Source organism: Hesperophylax consimilis, chromosome 29 (assembly GCF_061612785.1).
Source record: "Hesperophylax consimilis isolate HC1 chromosome 29, BYU_Hcon_1.0, whole genome shotgun sequence".
Classification (NCBI taxonomy): domain Eukaryota; kingdom Metazoa; phylum Arthropoda; class Insecta; order Trichoptera; family Limnephilidae; genus Hesperophylax; species Hesperophylax consimilis.
In genome coordinates this window covers 20,042,454-20,064,280 of record NC_142864.1, presented here as the reverse complement: position 1 = coordinate 20,064,280, position 21,827 = coordinate 20,042,454, and positions in this window count along the sequence as shown.

The following is a 21,827-nucleotide window of genomic DNA, read 5'->3' as shown; positions in this document are numbered from 1 at the left end:
TTTGTTTCATTTCGTGTTTATGGATACTTAATACACATAAAAAAATTTGCTATGCTTAAGGGACAGCACTTAAAAAAATAAATGTCGACCAGTGTAATAGGCATTAAAATCGATTGACAAACGGAGTCTAGAAACGTTCGATTTCAAGCAAAAAACTCGTTTTTATTTATTTTGTAAATAATTTTATAAGAAAGCAAAAAAGTTAATCAAGTGAAACTGTCACAGATAATCTTTGCAATAAAACTGTATTTTTTAAGTTGTTTCCTTTATGCGTTCATACATTTCTATTGAAAAATTTTTTTTTAGTAGTTTGCATTTATATTTTTGTGGAGTAATTTATTTTTTTATTTGTATTCTACTCGGGCGAAATGATAGAAAAATCTACAATTTATCGAAAGCATATTTTTTGGTATTCGTAATGTACACCAATTTTTTAATAAAGATGAATCAAAATAGTGATTTGGCATTAAGCTTCGCCTTAATTTAAGATCACATCAAGTTCAAGAAAGATTATAGGTAACTAACTAACTGAATAACTAAATATCACGCCGTTTCCCGCAGCGGTAGGCAGAGAGTACACACCGCCAAAAAACTCGGTATTGGCACACACTTCTTGCCTCATTCACATTCATACATCGTCTCATACATACTCTTCTTTTATTCTGACTCTTGACATGGCCCGACTCGAGTATCTGAATAACTTGGTTGACCATTCGCATTAGCATAATATATTCTCCTTACACTCCTTTCTTCCAAACCATCTAAACGTCTCTTTCTTAATCTTATAAATTACACTTACATGGGGCTTATATCATGGTATTTAAAAAAAACTTTAATTTGTGCTGTCACTTTTCCCGCCTTTTCACTAAACAAGATGTTGTCACATATTCATTTATTGGTCATGTCACATTTCCCGCACTTATTTGATTTAAAAACTGGTGTTAAAGCTAACATCTTAGTGATGTTTTATTGCTAAATTTACACATTTTATATATATAAAGCCACATAATAAATGACTGCAGTAGGAAAAATACAAAATGTTATTATTTCAACGGTGTTACATCAGTTTTTATTTGACTAAAAACTCATCGAATGTCTAACTTAAATGTTTTAAAAATATTAGATTGTATAATTTGTGATGACCATTTAATTCAGTTAAAAATCACGTATAAAGGAACTGATATGTCGCAAAAAAATGTATGTTCAAAATTCATTAATTTAAACCACACATATTAGTACACACCGCGATTTTAACCAATTAATTGTTGTTCTAACGAAGACGTTTTCTTTTTTATAAAACCACAGATTTTTAAAACACAAAGTGTTGTCACATTTCCCGCCTTTTGAATAAAAAAATAATGTTAAACAAAATTTATAATCTATGAAAAGTACCGATGACTAAAAATAAACTTCTATTTTATTATTCCTATATATTATATAGGTAGGTACCTATATTCATTGTTATCACTATATTTAAAAACAAATATTATTTGCACTCATGACTGTTATATTTTCCCGCCACCGTGAGGAAATTTTCACTTTTCCCGCCTTTTGACGAAACAAGATGCCGCCGCGGGGCGCGTGTGTCGTGTTATTAGCCATCTATAATTCCCCATAGCCGGCATTACGGCCGTAATTCAATTGTCCAATTACTTGGCGGGGGTCGTTGCTCGAAATTCAATTATTGAATTAACAGTTTTATCAGCGACCAACTCTCATCTTAATTAAGTTTACCGCCGCGGGAAACAAACAAGATGGCGGCCAAACAACATGGCGGCCGCTTTCTTTCTTCGATTCATTTTATCGTTTGAAATGTTTGCTTTCATAATTATTCGATAGATGGCGTATTTTGGTTGTTTTAGAATGCATTTTATTAAAAATTTCATTAATAAATTAACTGAAAAGCATCCGTATTACCACAGCAGAGCAAACCAATTTATTTAGCATCATTATCGTAAAAGTTTAATGGGACAATTAGAGTTGATGCGAACAATACATACTTAGGAATGTCTATAAACTTCGATGTATACACTTCCCGCACTAGATACTGAGAAAAACAAGGTGACAACCAAGTAAACACCTAACCTAACCTAATTGCCATTCTACAATTAATTCATTACTCCTCACACACCGACACAAAAACAGCCTTTAATTCCGACATACACCAGTACAAAACACGACCACAAAATCAAATGCACTTTTCATCATCCACTCACAAGACTAAATTATGAATTAACTCCTTACAAAACATCGCATAAACGCAATACATAGCATTACCTGGTAACCTGAAAATTCCAGAAACAAACAAAAAGATATATCCTCAGCTTTATTAACCAAACACAATCTTTCTTTGGAACTATCAACTTTTTTAATGAATTCTGAAATATTTTTCAATTAACTTATGTCTAGTCTGTTTTAAAATCTATCTATACATTTAATTGAACACCATTTTAAATTCCTATTCTTATGTTGTCTTTCCCGAAGTGAATTTTATTAAACTCACTGCACACAAAACCCAATTTCTTCAATTCTTGCTAACCGTATATTTAAATTGTAACTTCTCATAAGTATTGATTGACGAAATTCCACCACAAAATTATTAAATCCAAAAACACTTATTAATTCTACTTTGGAAAATGGCGCCCTCCAAATACTACAGATCTTTATAAATAACCAAGTTATCTAATTGTAATTTTTAAAATATTGACGTGTGAATTACAGAAATTGCTGATGTAAACGGGATCAACTTATAACCATGGGTGTGAGTTTGCTTGCGGCCATTAGAAGAAGAAGAAGTTTGAGGTCATGAATTCTGAAGGCTCCTTCCATCTAGGGGGGTCCTACCTCGACGATGGAGACTCTTCGCCCAAGACAAGTGAGTAACCTAACTTAACCTGACATAACCTAACCAGGCATGTCGACGCAACTATATGCATCTCCCTTTAACATATGTTCCTGCATTCCTCCACCCAATTTGTCTTTTATCAAATTCCCTGTCCCTGTCTGACAGTAAAAAGTACCTACATTCAAAACAACATTAGCTTAACTAATTATTATATTGGAATATCAGGCCTAATAGGATTTAACCGCGCAATACGGTAGCACTTCTACATAATAAGCACACAACCAACACACAATGCCCTGATGATAGACATTGTAACGCTGTCCGAAATGTTGGCTAAAGAAGAAGGAAGCGTAACACTGCATAATAATCTAGAAATTAATCACATTAACCATTAAATGCATACTGTTGCAAAACTGCAACATACCGTTCAAACCACCTTTAACTCTTTGGTGTATACTTAATGCATGCCGTTTTAGAATTATCAACTTCACGGTAATATATTTTATCGAGTGGCATCACCTTTTTTTTCTTTCGCGAATGTCAAATGTCACTTTTTCTTTAACAAAGTGAAGATTCTCGAAAATTGGTTGGAGGTTAGAATAACAGTTTGGTTTTGTTGTTATTATTTTGATTTTTTTAGATAAGTAGATACAATAATACAATACTTATATGTACTCGTATTTTTCCGGTACACTTATTAGTTTTGAGAATTTTTTTTAGGTTTGTTATTTTTTTTTCATACGTAAATTGTTCATATTATTTTGAAGTGAAACTTCTTTAGGCGCGTAATGGATTAATTATTCGGGGACGGAGTAAAACCGAGTCAGGATCGACACGAAAATGCGGGTACCCCCACCACCGCTCACCGTTCACTGTCCCTCTCTCACCATATGCGCTTGTTGAGGTGGGGGAGCCGCTCACGAACGTTCTCTCTCTTCTCTTCTTTCCTCTCTCTCAGACACCAGCGAACTGCGCCACGCCAAGCATCAGCTGCTTGGTTAGTATACTGCGTCGTGAGTGTAATACGAGTGAAATACGTAATTGATTGTGGTTCATACGGTTTGGTACAGAATTTCAGTGTTAAAAATGAGTAGTGACGAGATAGAGGTGATGAACACATCAGTGGCACAAGAGGAAATATCCCCTGAGAATCACCAAAGAAGAGGAGAGTCTGATTCACACAGTGATGACATTAACATAAGGTAAATATAACCTATAAGAGTTGATAAATATTTCACAATATAGTAGTATTGTTGGAATAGGATTGTTTAATATATTGGCGAGATTATATTAACAGTGAAATATGATGTAGGAATGTCGTTACAATCAAAGCAATGGCCAACAGGCGGTACAGACAGCGGAAAAAAGAATTAAAGCCTCCCAAACCTCAAGCTAAAACGGCAGCAGAACGTTGTAAAGCATACAGAGACCGTCAAAAACTTCGGCAATCTGCGGTAGCTGAAGCTATAACACCTGCTCCAGTTCCATCAAAAAAACGGAAAATCGTTCCAAATTCTACGTGTACTGCGAATTTATATATCGCACTTTAGTTACCATAACCCAATTATCACGACATTAGGAAATGATATTCATGAAATTGACAATGAAAATGGCACATGATTGGTAAATTGTCATTGTAATTTCTTTGTAATTTTTAATTGTAATATTGTTATTTATGTAATATTGTATACTTGTGAATAAATTGAAAATTTTTGGAACTATACATTAATCGAACGTCATTCATCTATAAGAAAATATTAGAAAAAGCAAATCCATGCTTCGTCGTTGAATTATTTAACCTCTAATTTTCAAACTAACCTAAGAGAGAAAATAGAGATGATGAAATGAAAATAGAGAGAGAGGAATACTAGAAGTTTCACTTCTGTCTTGCGTAGGCTTGACACACCCACTTTTTTTTTATCAAATACATGGTGTTGTAAATCTGCAACATTTTTTTTTAATCAAATATCATTAAAAAATTACAAAAAAATATCTTTATATACCTTGCATATGCATGTAAATATCTACAAAATATATTTTTTTTCCAGAAAAATTAATAAATCATGCATTTAAGGGTTAAAATTTCAAATTATATCCGGTCCATTCTCACTTTGACAAGTTACAACCGTGTGTAATAAGGAAGTTGAGTAAAAAATATTTTGACTTATAAAAAATATGTTCATGTAGATCAAAAAATATCGATTCTAAATATATAAATATATTTCTATATTATTATTCTTAGAATTAGTTAAACGTTCTTGAAAAAGCATTCAATAGCAATAGACTGTATACGCTCCACGATTGGTCGAAAGAATTCTGACGTCACATGTGTCGTGACTTGTACGTACAACGGATCACCTATGGTGCATCTCTTTCTATTACATGAGAGATGGTCGGTTTAGATGAGAGAGATGTATAGGCCAAAGGTTTATTTGGGTTTGTCAAATATATGTACGTATTTGTTGTTATTATTATATGAAATGGATTTCTAAAGATACATATTCGTATAGTGCTTTATAATAATATGTTGTTTATTGCATAACTTAGAAGTTTTTATTATTATACATGTCACATAGCATGTGATACACTTCAGGCCGCCGGCCGCCCAGAAAAGTCTCACAGTGAACTGGGCTGTAAACCGTTATTTTACTTTTGGTCTTTACTTTTCTGCGCGGTGGTCCTGAATTCGCGCGGGGAACGTCAACAAGTAGCGACGGCAATACCGTACAAGTACCGTACCGGGCGAGAAAAGCAAATATTCTAACTTAAAATATTAATTTAACTATGAAATCTTAATCAATTTTCTTTTTTTTAATAACATCAATTCTAATAGACGGTTAACATTGGTAAAAAAATTACTGGAATTCCTTGTTGAAGAATTACAAATTTTTCCATACAAAATGCTTATGCGACGTGGTTTTCACAGTTCGAATGACGTCACACCACACCCCGCCTCTTACCGCTCGGATTCCGCTCGTTTTGGCGGGCTTAATAAAATTTAAACTTTGAGAATTAATTTAATTATGAAAACAAACTTTAAAAAAAAAAAATACCAGTATTTAAGTTTGAATGCGAACATTTATAAAAAAAAATAAAAAAAATGGACTCAACTTCCTTATTGTTGCGTGCGCGTTTAGCGTAGTTATTTCCTGTGTGTCGTTGCCTTATTCAGAGGTATCTTCCATTAAAATACGAGTATAACAAGGATAGCGTTCCCTGCTGAATTCTGTCCTCAAAATACTGCATATACAGAGTTGACGATACTCTCAGTATCGCCCTGATATATACCACCATTAAGAATTGAAAAGTTGCTTGAAATGGCTTTAGCCGTGTTTTTAACCAGATCTGAGGAGCCAGGTAGTCCCCACCTTTTTCTTACCGATCTACTTCCCGTCCCAAATGTTAGTTAAGATACAAGAACATTAATATTTTTGTTGTCATTATTGAGAGGCCTTATTTTTTTGTTTTTGAAATAAATTTATAAGTAAAACCTCAAATTTTAAGATTTAATTATTGAAAATGGTAGCCAATAAAATACACACACAAAGATAGCAGCCAATAAAAATGCGCGGTGAGAAAACGAAGATAATTTTGGTAGTTCTTATTCGAAGTATGATAGGTTAAATATGACCGAAGGAGATAGGATCCTATTAGCTCAGTTGGTAGAGCGGTGCCCCGGCAAGGAAAGGGTTCTAGGTTCAAGTCCTAGATGTGACCGTATCTTTTTCTGTTTCAAATTTTCGAAAAAGCCTTTAGTTTGGAACCTACTCCAACGAGGTTATAAACATTATTATATAAGGCTTTTGGCGGAATGAACATATCTCTATTACTCACACTTGCTCCACAGATTTTTACTTCCCCCCTTCATCATCCCCTTCTCCTTTCTCTCCAGACTCTTCCTCCCAAGCCGGCAATTTGTTAGGCGTTATCGCGAGTGATATGTTCAGGGCTGTTCAATTCGTTATTATAATTTTTCCGTGAGAGGTTCCACCCTGTGAAAGTTAGTTGAGCAAACCTCTATCTTTGAAAAACTTACTAATTTCGGTTGTTGATGAATGGGTTAGTAATGTGAATTATTCCTGCGTGATGCGTAACATTATTCAAGTACATTGAAATTATTTTACGACGATTTGACACACATGGTTTTCAATAATTTTCATGTTTTACGAAGATTTAACACATTTTTCAAGGATTTGCAATTATTTTCAGTGTTTTTCGATGATTTAACTAGTTTTTAATGGTTTTCTGTAAATTTTCAGTGTTTACGACGATTTATTACATTTTTAATGGGTTTTCTAAAATTTCCGGTCTTGAAAGACGATTTAACACATTTTTCATGGTTTTTCTATAATTTTCAGTGTTATAGTACGATTTAACACATTTTTCATGGTTTTTCTATACCTAATTGTCAGTGTTATAGGACGATTTAACACATTTTTCATAGTTTTTCTATAATTGTCAGTGTGATAGGACGATTTAACACATTTTTCATGGTTTTTCTATAATTGTCAGTGTTATAGGACAATTTAACACATTTTTCATGGTTTTTCTATAATTGTCAGTGTTATAGGACGATTTAACACATTTTTCATAGTTTTTCTATAATTGTCAGTGTGATAGGACGATTTAACACATTTTTCATGGTTTTTCTATAATTGTCAGTGTTATACGACGATTTAACACATTTTTCATAGTTTTTCTACAATTGTCAGTGTTATAGGACGATTTAACACATTTTTCATGGTTTTTCTATAATTGTCAGTGTTATAGGACAATTTAACACATTTTTCATGGTTTTTCTATAATTATCAGTGTTATAGGACGATTTAACACATTTTTCATGGTTTTTCTATAATTGTCAGTGTTATAGGACAATTTAACACATTTTTCATGGTTTTTCTATAATTATCAGTGTTATAGGACGATTTAACACATTTTTCATGGTTTTTCTATAATTGTCAGTGTTATAGGACAATTTAACACATTTTTCATGGTTTTTCTATAATTATCAGTGTTATAAGACGATTTAACACATTTTTCATAGTTTTTCTATAATTGTCAGTGTTATAGGACGATTTAACACATTTTTCATGGTGTTTCTATAATTGTCAGTGTTATAGGACGATTTAACACATTTTTCATGATTTTTCTATAATTTTCAGTGTTATATGATGTGATGAATCAAGGTCTCTCCCGAGGTAAATGATATAAACCATCATAGTAGCGCCATCTATCGGCACAGTCGCATATGAATTACAGGGAACTGCATACAAAGGTGGGGGGGTTTCCTTTAGGGTTGCGACGGAATGATTGGATCGGCCAATCATGGTCAGATAGAGAAGGAGGGGGCGCGACTTTCTGACAGAACAAAGGGAATTACGTGAAAAGGGGTGTGTTTAGGCTTTGATTTATATAGCATCGACCTTGGAAATATTCCCACAAAATGAATAGGTGAACAAACGGGGCTAGAGTCAAGGTTGAACCACTTGACATCTTAGGGGTTCAAAACCTTTTTTTTTGGCATAACATCACTCGGACGGAGCGAGATTTGGTGGAAACAGGTCTGTTACTCGAGGTTAAAAGAACTAAAGGGGTTGCCGATTTCAGACACTTGAGGGTGTTGATTTTGGGAGAAATTCGAACATGGTTTTGCGTCATTTAGTCGGTAATAACCGTTATCGAAAGTACTTAATTTTATACGTGGCTTATGGAAGACGAAAATACATTAAAATTAATGTATAAACGTTTGGCAGAGGAATTATGACCGAGTACATACGAGTTTGTTGTGAAGGGAACTTGAGACCTCTGATTGATGTGAAACGAGTTGAGGGACGAAGACAGAAGATAGGCGTGTGGCAGAACCGTTAGGGTTAACACCCATAATTGCAGAGAGGAATCGTGAAAATCCAGTAATAATTCTTGGAATAAAACTGGCCAAAGAAAAACAGGTTATCAAATCGAAGCGGTCTTGGGCGAGGGACAAAAATAGCTGACATAATGTGTACTGGGGCATATCAACTAGAGCGAATAGTTGATAGGAACTTGGAATAATCAGTGAAAAGTGTGATTGTTATACTAAACTACGGAAAAGGAAGGTGAATAAATGTGCAATGTAAGAGACGGCCTTACGAAAGGGATTTATCATACGGAGGAATGGGAATGTTTGTCAGAAGTGATCGATTCGGAAGGTAAAGGGAGGGACGGACGTGTACACCATTTAATTCGACAAAAGGCGAATTGCGGGTTCTATTTTCACACGGAAGAAAGAAGATTGAAGGTAGGCTGTAGGATATATCCACGAAAACGGAAAGTTAAGAGGAAAATTTTGACTAGTTACGCGTAAGGGGACGTCTTAGCGCACTAAAGGAAAGGTCATCAGAACACACATCACGGACCAAATAGGAACGCGAAAAATTTAAATTAGAAAAACAGGTCAATTTTGACGGATTATAAATGAGTTTTAATTAAAATTAATAAACGCTAAAAATTCCTTCTCGAATAAAGTTGAACGCGATTTTTATGTTTAAATAAAGTCACGGATTATAAACGAATTGTAATTAAAATTAATAAACGCTAAAAATTCCTTCTCGAATAAAGTTGAACGCGATTTTATGTTTTAAATAAAGTCACGGATTATAAACGAGCTGTAATTAAAATTAATAAACGCTAAAAATTCCTTCTCGAATAAAGTTGAACGCGATTTTTATGTTTAAATAAAGTCACGGATTATAAACGAATTGTAATTAAAATTAATAAACGCTAAAAATTCCTTCTCGAATAAAGTTGAACGCGATTTTATGTTTTAAATAAAGTCGCGGATTATAAACGAGCTGTAATTAAAATTAATAGACGCTAAAAATTCCTTCTCGAATAAAGTTGAACGCGATTTTATGTTTTAAATAAAGTCACGGATTATAAATGAGTTGTAATTAAAATTAATAAACGCTAAATTTCTTCTCGAATAAAATAGAACGCCAGAGTTAAAATCTCTCGCTTCACTTTGATGAAGCCTCGGACTAAAAGTTAAATTTATAATTGGAAATCTATATACCTAAGTATCTTGCTATTCGCGTGATGGTCTCGATCGAAGCCGTGTTACAACGAAATTTTTCAATAACTACTAGGTTAGGGAGGGGATATCGAAGCACATTCATTACGGCCGGTAGAGAGGGTAACACGAGCAAAATTAGGAAGATAAGGTTGAGGATGTATCAGGTAGAGGTAGAAATTATTATGTATAAGCTCAGGGAAAATCTAGTGATATTCGCGAACACCCCCCCCAAAAATGGCAACGGTTGTGTAAAACCCAACCTGGATGTTGTTATTTAGCGGACAGGGGCTGGGTAAGTGTTTTTATTTCCAATTCAATTCAACCAAATTCCCAGATGGACTTGGAACGCGTGATGCTGATATTTGCCGACTGACAGTTACTACTAATCCACTTTAATATGTACATAAAACCAACATGTCAATTTTCAGGATTCCCCGACAATATCAATATAATTACCCTCAAGCCTTACCCCATTCCCAAATTTGCCCCTCGACTAAACTTCATAGTTGGGTAATGTCTGATAGTGTCGCTGCAAATCCGTTTCTCACAAACACGGACTATACAGAAGGATTTTTTTTCTCACGCTATCACGTGAAAAAGGGGTTGCCAGCGTGGGCGGATCGGGCCAACGGAGCGCTGGGGGACTACACCCTCTGACGGAGCCGTGTGGAGTTATTGGGCACGAAAGTGGAATGGAAATAGTGATGCCAATTGGTAATGAACGGGAACATGGCCTGCAGTTGGGGCGTATAGTCTGAAGGCACTTTGGACGTCTGTGAAAATCCACGTGGGAGGGCGACGTCGTGAGATACGTGGGAATAAGTCCGCAGCGCTATCACATTATCCAATGGTGTCGACCGAGAGGCTGATGTAAGCCAACTGGAACGCTCCCTTGGCGGAATTACAGCAGCTTCTTTGAGGTGAACTGTAGGTCTGACGGCACGTGGGAGATTGAGCTTCATCAGGCAAAACCTACACGACACACTTTTCGCGTTAGTATCATGATATGGGATGCAATTACCTTCCCCATCTAGACTCAGTAAAGTAGTTCGTCCGGAGGAATGGGCGTTGGAGCGATTTCGGAAGTGGCGTGATGACTTAATTCGCTTTCTCTTGGACGTGAATGGATCCGATAGGTCAGGGTACCTTTATGAAGTGGGTCGCCAGCTATGGGGTATAGTCTAGCCACGTCGGAGTCAGCGTTTGATTTCTGATCACCATCCACCGTTCTTGTATTTGGTCAGCGGAGGAGCCAACGTAATTTGAAAAAAAAAACATTTCGATCACATAGTTTACCCTTCCTCTCCCCCCCCCCTCTCGTCCCTTCCCTATAAAAGATTAAGTGTCGAATAACAAAATTAATATATGTAAAACAGAATGGAGGTGATCCCGGAGCTGAGATGACGAAAACCGTCGCACTATGCATGTCAACACCATACTATACTAATTTATGCAATAACGAAACTATTTAATGTCCTCGGATTTATTAAAGGTAGGAAAGAGCTTAAAAGGAAAGGTTTACAAGCGATTACCACTGTATAAGAGTTAGGCGTACTGCAGGTGACAGGAGTAGGCTAAACACGCGGTCTTGTAAGAAAGTTTTAAATATTTCAATGGTAAGGGGATCATTCACTCTAATTTAAACGAACCAGGATTACCACAAATATATGCATTAATAGCCCGTTCATATTTCATATGAATTTCAAAACCAAAAAATACACAACGCTGAAAAAAGGGCATTATTGCGAATTAAATCTTAAGATCTTCTGCCGTATGTTCCATACGGGGGTCGAAAGACTTAGCTAGGGATTCTTCTTAAGGTAGTCCTTTAAGGGCGCCACCAACAGCTTAGGAAAATCGAAGGGCAATGACCAGGATGTTACAACATTTTGCAGATCAGACAGGAAAAATAACCATCATTTCAATATAGGTATAAATGTAGAAGGATGGAATCATTACAATGACGATCTAACACATTTTTCATGGTGTTTCTATAATTGTCAGTGATTTAACACAATGTTCATGGTTTTTCTATAATTGTCAGTGATTCAACACAATTTTCATGGTTTTTCTATAATTTTCAGTGTTGTAGGATGATTTAAAACATTTTTCATGACTTTTCTATAATTTTTAGTGTTTTACGACGATTAAACACATTTTTCATGGTTTTTCTATAATTTTCACTTTTATAGGACGATTTATCACATGTTTAATAGTTTTTCTTTAATTTCCAGTGTTTAGAGGCGATTTAACACATTTATAAGGTTTTTCAAAGATTTTTTAGTGTTATACGACCATTAATCGTATCAGCCGAGCGACTGAGTCGGTAAAAAAAAATGGTTTAGTAATTATTTTTTATTTGAAATGTGTATTTGTTTTTTTCAAATACTTGACAGATGCTTAGATGAATTAATAGGGTGAAGATACGTTTTTAGGATAATGCGCTTGATTTAACTAAACTAGGTTCAGTATACATACTTTAGACATAAATATATCTATTTCATTCGAACACACATTTTATTTGATTGGTTTTCCTTTTCATAAGCTGTGCTACATTTTCGTATGAATATAACGTGTCTTGTATTAATTAATCTGAAATTATCAGAAATAATATCTTGACATAAAAAATTGTAAATTCTTTTATTTTACATTAGCTTCACACATGAGGCTCTGAGGAACATAATTTTCTTCAGGGCCTATGCCATCTTTGGGGATGCTTTGTGAAGGTTCTTTTTAGGTAAAGGAAATGTAGAAGAAATAGGTAGGACTCTATGGGTCAATGTGCCGCGGAGTGACAGACGTATGGATGCATCCATTCAAATGTGGTGTAAAATGATGAGTCGAGAAAGTCCGGCTGGAGAGGTCGAAAGGTCTCCCTCAACCAGTCTCTTCCGATCCAGCCCGCCACGCACGTATATTTTAAACATGGAATTCGTTACATTAAAAATGTCGATATCTTTGGTATGTTCATTTGTTAAACTATGTAGACGAGGAATTGGTTTGTGAATAGTGACATTGAGATATGTTCTTATGCCTAATGTATCGAGTAGGTACTCTTACATTGACCAGACTCAGAAGTTCGCAACAGTCGAGCTAGGTCTCGAAGGCATAAAATTAATAAAAAGTAAAAACATTCCCTAAATTCATCCAACATTTTTAATGTAAATTTTATGGCGACGCGACTAAATAACGGAAATATTCTCTAATTGGCTACGAACTAATGAGACAAATCAAATTTTTACGAGAGGAAGTGAACTCAAGTTTTTATTGTAAATCCTACTGTTTTCATACTAATGTTTGTAATTTGATTTCTGTGGTGAAAAAAATCTAGTTTTTCATCAAAGGTCGATAAATATATATGCATCTCCCTTTAACATACACGTATGTTCCTGCATTCCTCCATCCAATTATCTTTTATCAAATTACCTGTCCCTGTCTGACAGCGTAGAGTACCTACATTTAGTGACATTGCCACAGACATAGGAATTAATAGACGAGAAGATAATGGCGAGGGGTAAAATCAACTGTTGAAGAACGAAGGGAGTAAGGCTGACTGTGATTCGTCAATAAATCAATCTGACAGTAAATAGGCATCTCGCATTATAATTATCCGCCTTCGCTCCACAATTATAATTTCCACCAATTTAATTATAAGCGAGCAAACATAGAACTGTGCAATAATATTCTTTCGCATTTTGATTGGACATTTTTGTACACCATAAAATCTGTAGACGAAGCAGTGAAATATTTAAACAATGTACTGTTTAGTATTTTTGAATTATGTATACCAAATAACAAACCCAACATCACAAACGATGTATATCCGATATGGTTCAATAAGAGCATTATAGATAAACTGAAAAGAAAGGAATCGCTCAGAAAAAGATATCTATTGCACAAAAAGCAATCCGATTATCTGATATTTTCAGCGAGTAGATCCGAGCTAAAATCTGAAATAAAATTTGCTAAAAAACAATACATGGAAAATGTTCAGAATGGGATCAAAGACGACATAAAGTTTTTCTGGAACTATATTAGGTCACAAAAAGTTAACCCCACATCACCAACATGCTTGATTGAGGAAGGCGTAACTTTTACTAACCCTAACACAATTGTAAATAAGTTTGCTGACTATTTTCATTCCGTCTATAGTCAAGTAACCCCTAAACTTGAAACCAATTTCCCAACAGCATCACCCTGGAACGTTGGAGATATCTCACTCGGATTGACCAACATCCAGGAAATAGAAACTTGTATCCGGAATCTCCGACCTGATAAGGCTACTGGTCCGGACGGTATTCCTCCTTCAATAATTATAAAAATCTCCCCAAATATCTGTGTTCCCCTTGCGTACATATTTAATCTCTGCATCATGTCTTCCACATTTCCACAGTGTTGGAAACTAACGAGGGTCAGCCCCATTCACAAAGCTGATGAAAAGACTGACGTCAGAAATTATAGACCAGTTGCAGTACTGTCAACAATTCCAAAATTTTTTGAAATGATTATCTGTGATAAAATCAGTCCACAAATCACGCCTTTCTTAAGAGGTAATCAACATGGCTTCTTACCGAAGAAATCAACGGTAACCAACTTACTCTCTTTCTCTCGACGGGTAGCACAAGGCCTAGACTGTAGGCATCAGACGGACGTAATTTACACGGACTTCACAAAGGCATTTGACCGAGTAGATCACGATATTCTAATAAAAAAGATGCATAAAATAGGTTTTAATCAACCCTTACTGACATTTTTTGCGTCATATTTAAAAGATAGAAGTCAGTATGTAAATATAAATGGATACGACTCCCATAAGTTCGCAGCTCTGTCAGGAATTCCTCAAGGATCGAATCTCGGTCCCATGTTATTCCTCATTCTGATTGATGACATTCAGGATTGCATACGTCACAGCTCATGTCTACTATTCGCAGATGACATGAAACTGATGAAGGAAATCGAATCAGATTATGATTATTCGAAACTGCAGGCCGACCTCGATTCAATCATGATATGGTCGGTAGAAAATAAACTTAACTTCAATATTAAAAAATGCGTTGTTATGACTTATAGTCGTTCACAAAATCCAGTATTCTGCCAGTATAGAATGAATGGTGAAGTACTTACACGCGTAAACATCATCAAGGACCTTGGGGTGATCTTTGATCCCAAGCTGACATTTTCAAACCACATAGTCCAGCTTACCTCGGCTTGCTCCAAAACTCTTGGTTTTGTAATTAGAACTTGCAAACAATTCAATAACAAAGAAGCAATGACCTCCATGTTCAACGGAGTGGTCAGAAGCAAGCTGGAGTACGCCAGTACTGTCTGGATACCTTATCAACTTAAATACATAAATATGATTGAACAAATTCAAAAAAAATTCTTTAGGTATGTTTACATGCGATCATACGGAATATATCCGAAATTCATGCATCACGTGGAACTGCTAAAGGAGACAAATTACCAAAGCCTGGAGACTAGGCGTAATGCCGGACTCATGGTATTTGAATTAAAATTACTAAAAAACCTTATCGATTGCCCATATCTCCTGTCATGCTGTGGATTATTCGTTCCTGATAAATACTGTCGAAATCGTAGCCACGACCTATTCTGTATACCGCAGGGTCGGACAGATGTCATTGCCCGACATAGCATGACAAGAGGTATGACCTTACTAAATGCCCTACCAGCGGATATAGATGTGTTTAATATCACTATACCATGTTTTAAAAAATATATGTACATGTATTGATAGTTTTAATAAAATTGTACCATAATTGGACTTACCTGTCTGTCGTACAATAATAAAAAAAAAAATAAAAAAAAAAAATAAAAAAAATAATAATAATATCACCATTTAGTTCTTAAAAATAAAATCTGCTTTTGAATGAATAGACATTTCTACATGGGAGCGCAAATTACTCGCCACGTTATGAACTAATTTGCGAAGTCCAAATTCGGCAAAGTAAGGCAGCTTCTATTTTCGTAGTTAGTTTCAGAGTATTTAGTTAAGACACTTTTACAAATGTCTCATAATTTACTTACCCCAGTAAACAACGATGAGCACACTTGAGAATCGCTACATTGTGATGTGATAGTATATGTTTCTAAAACTGATCCATATAATACGGTGTGAATAAGCTTAAAATAAAGTAAAATAATGCTTACTTATGGAATGTAATACGACAATTGGGTTTATTCTTTTTTTCACATCTATTTTTACAAGTTTTCATAGAACAAGTCAACATTTTGCCGTGTTATTTCGTAAAATGAACCGATGATGCCTCGACCATAGTTCGCACAAGAATGATGACGTCACGTTTTCAAATTTCACTTGAGGCCATATGCGAGCCCAGCCGGCTCAATGGAACCGGTATGGGGAGTGGGGATAATACGCTTTTAATCACTTAGGGCAGGTCTACTAATATTCATATGTCTATGGACATTGCAAAAATTAACATATGCATGAGCAGTCTGCTAAGAAAACCTATGCAGTGTACACGATAAGCTCTTCCATCAGTGCATTTAATTCGAGTCTATTACAAGATTAAAAATATATTAAAGGTGCGATGGTTTATCGGATGTTCCTCTCGAACGCACACTAGCACCATCTGTGAGTCGTTGTGGAAACTTTCTTCTCAGCGACAACTTGCAAAGTCTTATAAATTACGTCCCTCCCCATTGTAGGAGATTTCAGGCAGAATCTAAGATTATACTATACAAGTAGACAATAGGATGAAGCTAAGATACGAACATATTACATCTGTAGGTTACATGTTACAATTTGTTTGCATGTTCCGTTTCCGTTTCGAGATGCTTTCAAGATCCTATTTGAATTTTTATTTGTATTCTTGATTGAAATAATTAATACAGTGGAATCTTGGAAGTGGAAATTTACCCACTTCCTAACGTCCGATCGAACTGAAACTCATCAGATAGACTCGTTGTTAACAATGACAATGCAAAATTTCAACTTTTGGTGGCACTCATGCACACATTTTTCCGAAATTAGATGACATGATATTTAATAAATAAAAATTTAACAATTATTTTAAAAGCAACAATTATTAGCCTGAAACACTCATCCACATTGAAAAATCTCCTGATAAAAGATACATAACGCCAACGGGACTTGAACCCGTGTCTTTTCGATTTCCGGTCGACAGCTCTGACTAGTGAGCTATGGCATATATAAAGTTGGTTGTTTCAGGTGAAAAAATGTAACAAGCAGTAATTGTTGAATGAAACACTAGTATATATTGAATTATTTCGCGGATAAGAGATAAGCCGCCATAGCTCAGTGGTCAGAGCTGTCGACCGGAAACCGAAAGGTGCCTTTGTGCTATGCATACAAAATCTTGTCTTAAACATTAGTTTACCAAAAAATAATAATAAATAAAAATTTATTAATATTGACTCCAATCCTTAGGGAGGAAGGCCCAATCCTCAGTTAAACCATTTAGCTTTATTTTTAAAATACATATATTAATAAAAATAGATGTATTATTGTATTATAGTAAAATTATAAGTCTTCTATTTGAACTTTCTTTTTTTTTTGAAATTAGATTTGTCAATGACATTTCTTTGAACAAATTGCATAATTCCTTATTCGAAATTAAAAAAATGTTACGTAAGTAAAATAATTATGGTTTATAATTATTAAGAAGATAGGTATTTAAGAACCTACTTACAAATATTATGACGTCAGAGAAGATTTTGTCGGCTTTTTCACAGAATTACTAGTATAACTACTTAATAGGCTCGCCCTCTGTTGAACTCGACCAATTCATCAGCAATTTTAGAATTTTCTTCATCCAGGTGAAAGGCAGCTAGTCGTCACCCGATGAATTCTATAGGCCAGAATATTGGTGGAAATTGGCTTTTTGAGTTCGATGAATTCGGTACAGCTCCTAATAAGTACAGCAATAGTGCTAGAATAAAAATGAACTTCCTCACAAATGAAGAATATCTGCGGCACATTGCAGAGTTCATTGCCTCGAACGACTTTAGCCATGTTTTGTGTCCAGGTTTGAAACCTACCTAACATTGCAGTGATCTTATTTATCATTACTTGGGTGATGTTGACATATTCAATACTAACTTGGCAAGTTTTGTGGATCATTTAAAACATTTATTTCAACAATACTCCTAAACACATTATGTAAACCAACAAATAGCTGTAATTTTCTGTTTTTGTTTCTTGTGTTTGTATAACTTGTTACATAGCTTTTATCAAATGTAATTTTATTCTTATTTTTTATGTTTGAAAGTATTTGTCAAATTAAAATTATACTACCAACCATGTAAAAGCCCTCTGGGCGTTAAATAAATAAATAAAATAAAATAAATTTGATTTTCGGAGTATTGTTTGGCGTAGGTACAAAGATTTTGTTTTGCGTTACAGTTACTGCTATTTTTTTCTCTGTCCTGAGTTGGGTTAGAGTAAGTTAGGTCAAGTTGATGATCCAACTCATGATCCCCCGACTCTTGATCCCTTGACAGTTGATCCCCCGGATACTTGATCCCACGGACATTAGATTCTTCGGACAGTTGATGCACCTGAGAGTTGATCTTTCGGACACTTGATCCCCAAATGAATATTTCTGTTGTAATTCCTCCATAAAACTTAAATAATAATATCGACTTTCTATAATACATAACTCGAACAAAATAAGTCGAAAAATTGATAATATCATGCAGGCATTTTTGCTAGCAATAATTTCGTGTCTCTGAAGGAATATGCTAACAGGACATACCGCCGAATAACAAAACACGACTTGTGGAAGGAAGCACAGCAGAAATAATCCTCTGGGCAATCACATAGCTGAGGGATCAACTGGAAAAGGGATCAACTGGAAAAGGGATCAACTGGAAAAGGGATCAACTGTCCGGGGGATCAAATGTCCGGGGATCAAGCGTGATGTAATCGGTTAGGTTAGGTTATGTTTTGCACTAGTCACCACGTCTCGCTACACTACTGGTCTCAATTTAGTTATTATGATATCTTTATTATTTTATATTAATTTAAATTTTCAGATTATTAGGTATCCACAGGTTTTTACGTCATCGAAGAGTGTAACAGTTCCCCGTTAGTATGAAATATCTCGTCTTACAGCGCCTTGCATATTTTACTAAAACACACTGACAATATTTTTTCCCCCTTCTCAAACTTTTTGTGGCCAAAATTTTTCTTTCGTGTTCCTACTGCTACCTGTGTGGTAGTTACTGTTAAAGATTAATTAATAAATTTAGTTTTTAAGTCCAATGCCGATGAATCGACGTTTATTGAAATGTATTTTTCACAATATCATACAAAAGAACAACAATATTTGTAGGTAATGTAATTCATTTTCGACATAATTTTCAACGGCCTTCGTGGACGTGGCAAATCGATGGTCGCGAGTTCAAAACCCGGCGTGCGTAAGTAAAATTTATTTGATGTAGAAGATACTCTCAGTATCGCCCTGGTGTAAGACGACCATTCAAAATTGAAAAGTGGCTTGAAATGTGAAATATGATTTTTGTGACTTGATACACACATATTGCTTAGTTTTTATATATGCCTTAGTTATTTTATTTAATTTCTTAATCTTTTATTAAGATTTGTTTAATTCAACATAATTTCAATTTGGTCCATTTTCATTACAAATGTATTTTGTCACATACAATTCATATTACAAAATAATATATTATTAAAAAAAACTCCTAATGTGTCAATAAAAATAAATAAATACACAAATGGATTTAGCCGTGTTTGTTCACCAGATGTGAATAGTCAGGTACTAACCCACTTTCATAATCCCTATCTTCTTCCCCTCCTCACTACCTTAAACCTTAAAACATACCCCGGTCGGGGATGCTATAGTCTCACTTGCTTCAGACATTTGGGAACAGTTGGTACTCTTGTGCGGTATTGTTTACGCATTACCTACCTCACTAGGTGTAACCTACTGTGAGTTGGTTACAGGAATATACATTGAACATATTTAATTTCAATTTTGTTGACAGATTAATATAGTTTTAGTGTTAAATTATAGTGACAATGAAAAGGAGAACATTTAATGAAGTATTCTTCTCCTTTTCATCACGCATCAAGGCCATTATCAAACTGTCAGTTTCAGTGACGGCTTCGGCGTTTATGTTCAATATCAAACTGTCTGTTTCAGTGAGGGTTTCAGCGTTTAAGTTCAATATCAAACTGTCAGTTTCAGTGACGGCTTCGGCGTTTATGTTCAATATCAAACTGTCAGTTTCAGTGACGGCTTCGGCGTTTATGTTCAATATCAAACTGTCTGTTTCAGTGAGGGTTTCAGCGTTTAAGTTCAATATCAAACTGTCAGTTTCAGTGACGGCTTCGGCGTTTATGTTCAATATCAAACTGTCAGTTTCAGTGACGGCTTCGGCGTTCAAGGTCACTATCAAACTGTTAGTTTCAGTGAGGGCTTCGGCGTGTAAGGTCAATATCAAACTGTCTGTTTTAGTGAGTTTCAGCGTTTAAGTTCAATATCAAACTGTTAGTTTCAGTAAGGGATTCGTCGTTTAAGGTCATTATCAAACTTTCAGTTTGTTAATGATCTAAGTACTATGTTTTAATGCCACTGTATTAATATCTAGATATATATAAAACACAAAGAGACGATACCAAATATATACCAGTAGACGAATATTTTTTTTAATTTTTTTTATTTATTGCACAACAGATAGATTATCCAATTACTGTACAGTTCTCAATTTGACAATCTTAACACCTATGAAGATAATTACTATACAAAAAAAACTTTAGGCTATTTAAAGAAGAATTATATATATCTAGTGCTTCTGAGATTTCATTCAATAGCACCATTCCTCTTGTCATGCTATGTTGTGCTAGAATATCTGTTCTGCCGTATGGTATTTTGAATAAGTCGTGTCGACGACTACGGCTGAAGTTTTCGGGCACGTATAAACCATAGCATTCCAAGAGGAACGGGCTATCAATATAGTTATGGATTATGTTAAAACTAAGTATTGCAAGATTTGCATGACGTCTAGTTTCCAAGATAAATCTATTTGTTGCCTCAAGTAAGTCCACATGGTGCATGAACCTTGGATAAGTTCCACGCATCCGCATATAGACATACCTGAGGATTTTTTTCTGGATTTGTTCCAGCATATTAATATACTTAGTTTGGTGCGGAGTCCACACACCACTAGCATACTCCAGCTTACTTCGTATGACGCCATCAAACATGGCTATCATTGCATCTGGGTCGTGAAATTGTTTACATGTTCTGGTGATAAACCCCAGGAGTTTGTAGCATGCTGTAGTAAGTCGTGATATGTGGTCCGAGAATGTTAGTTTGGGATCAAAGACGATACCGAGATCTTTATAGCTATTGACTCGGCATCATTTTTTCTCTTTAATGGTGTAATCAAAAACTACGGGCTTTTGAGAGCGGGTATATGTCATTGTTACGCATTTTTTTATATTAAATTCTAATTTGTTTTAATCTGACCATTCTGCTATACCATCAAGGTCAGATTGCATTTTTAAGCAGTCTTCGTAAAATATTATTTCCATCAAAAGCTTGAGATCATCCGCAAATAAAAGACATCTGCTATATTTTACACAGTCCTGGATGTCGTCTATAAGTATTAGGAACAACAGAGGACCAAGGTTTGACCCTTGGGGAATACCTGACAAGGCGGGGAATTGTTTAGATTCCTGTCCATTTATTGATACATATTTTCTTCTGGATTTTAGATATGACGCGAAGAAGATAAGTTTCAGTTGATCGAAGCCAAGTTTAAACATTTTAAGTAATAAAATATCATGATCAACTCGATCAAAAGCCTTGGCAAAATCCGTATACACTACATCGGTTTGGTGTCTCGAGTCCAGTCCGACGGCCACCAATCGCGAAAATGTTAACAAATTTGATACCGTGGATT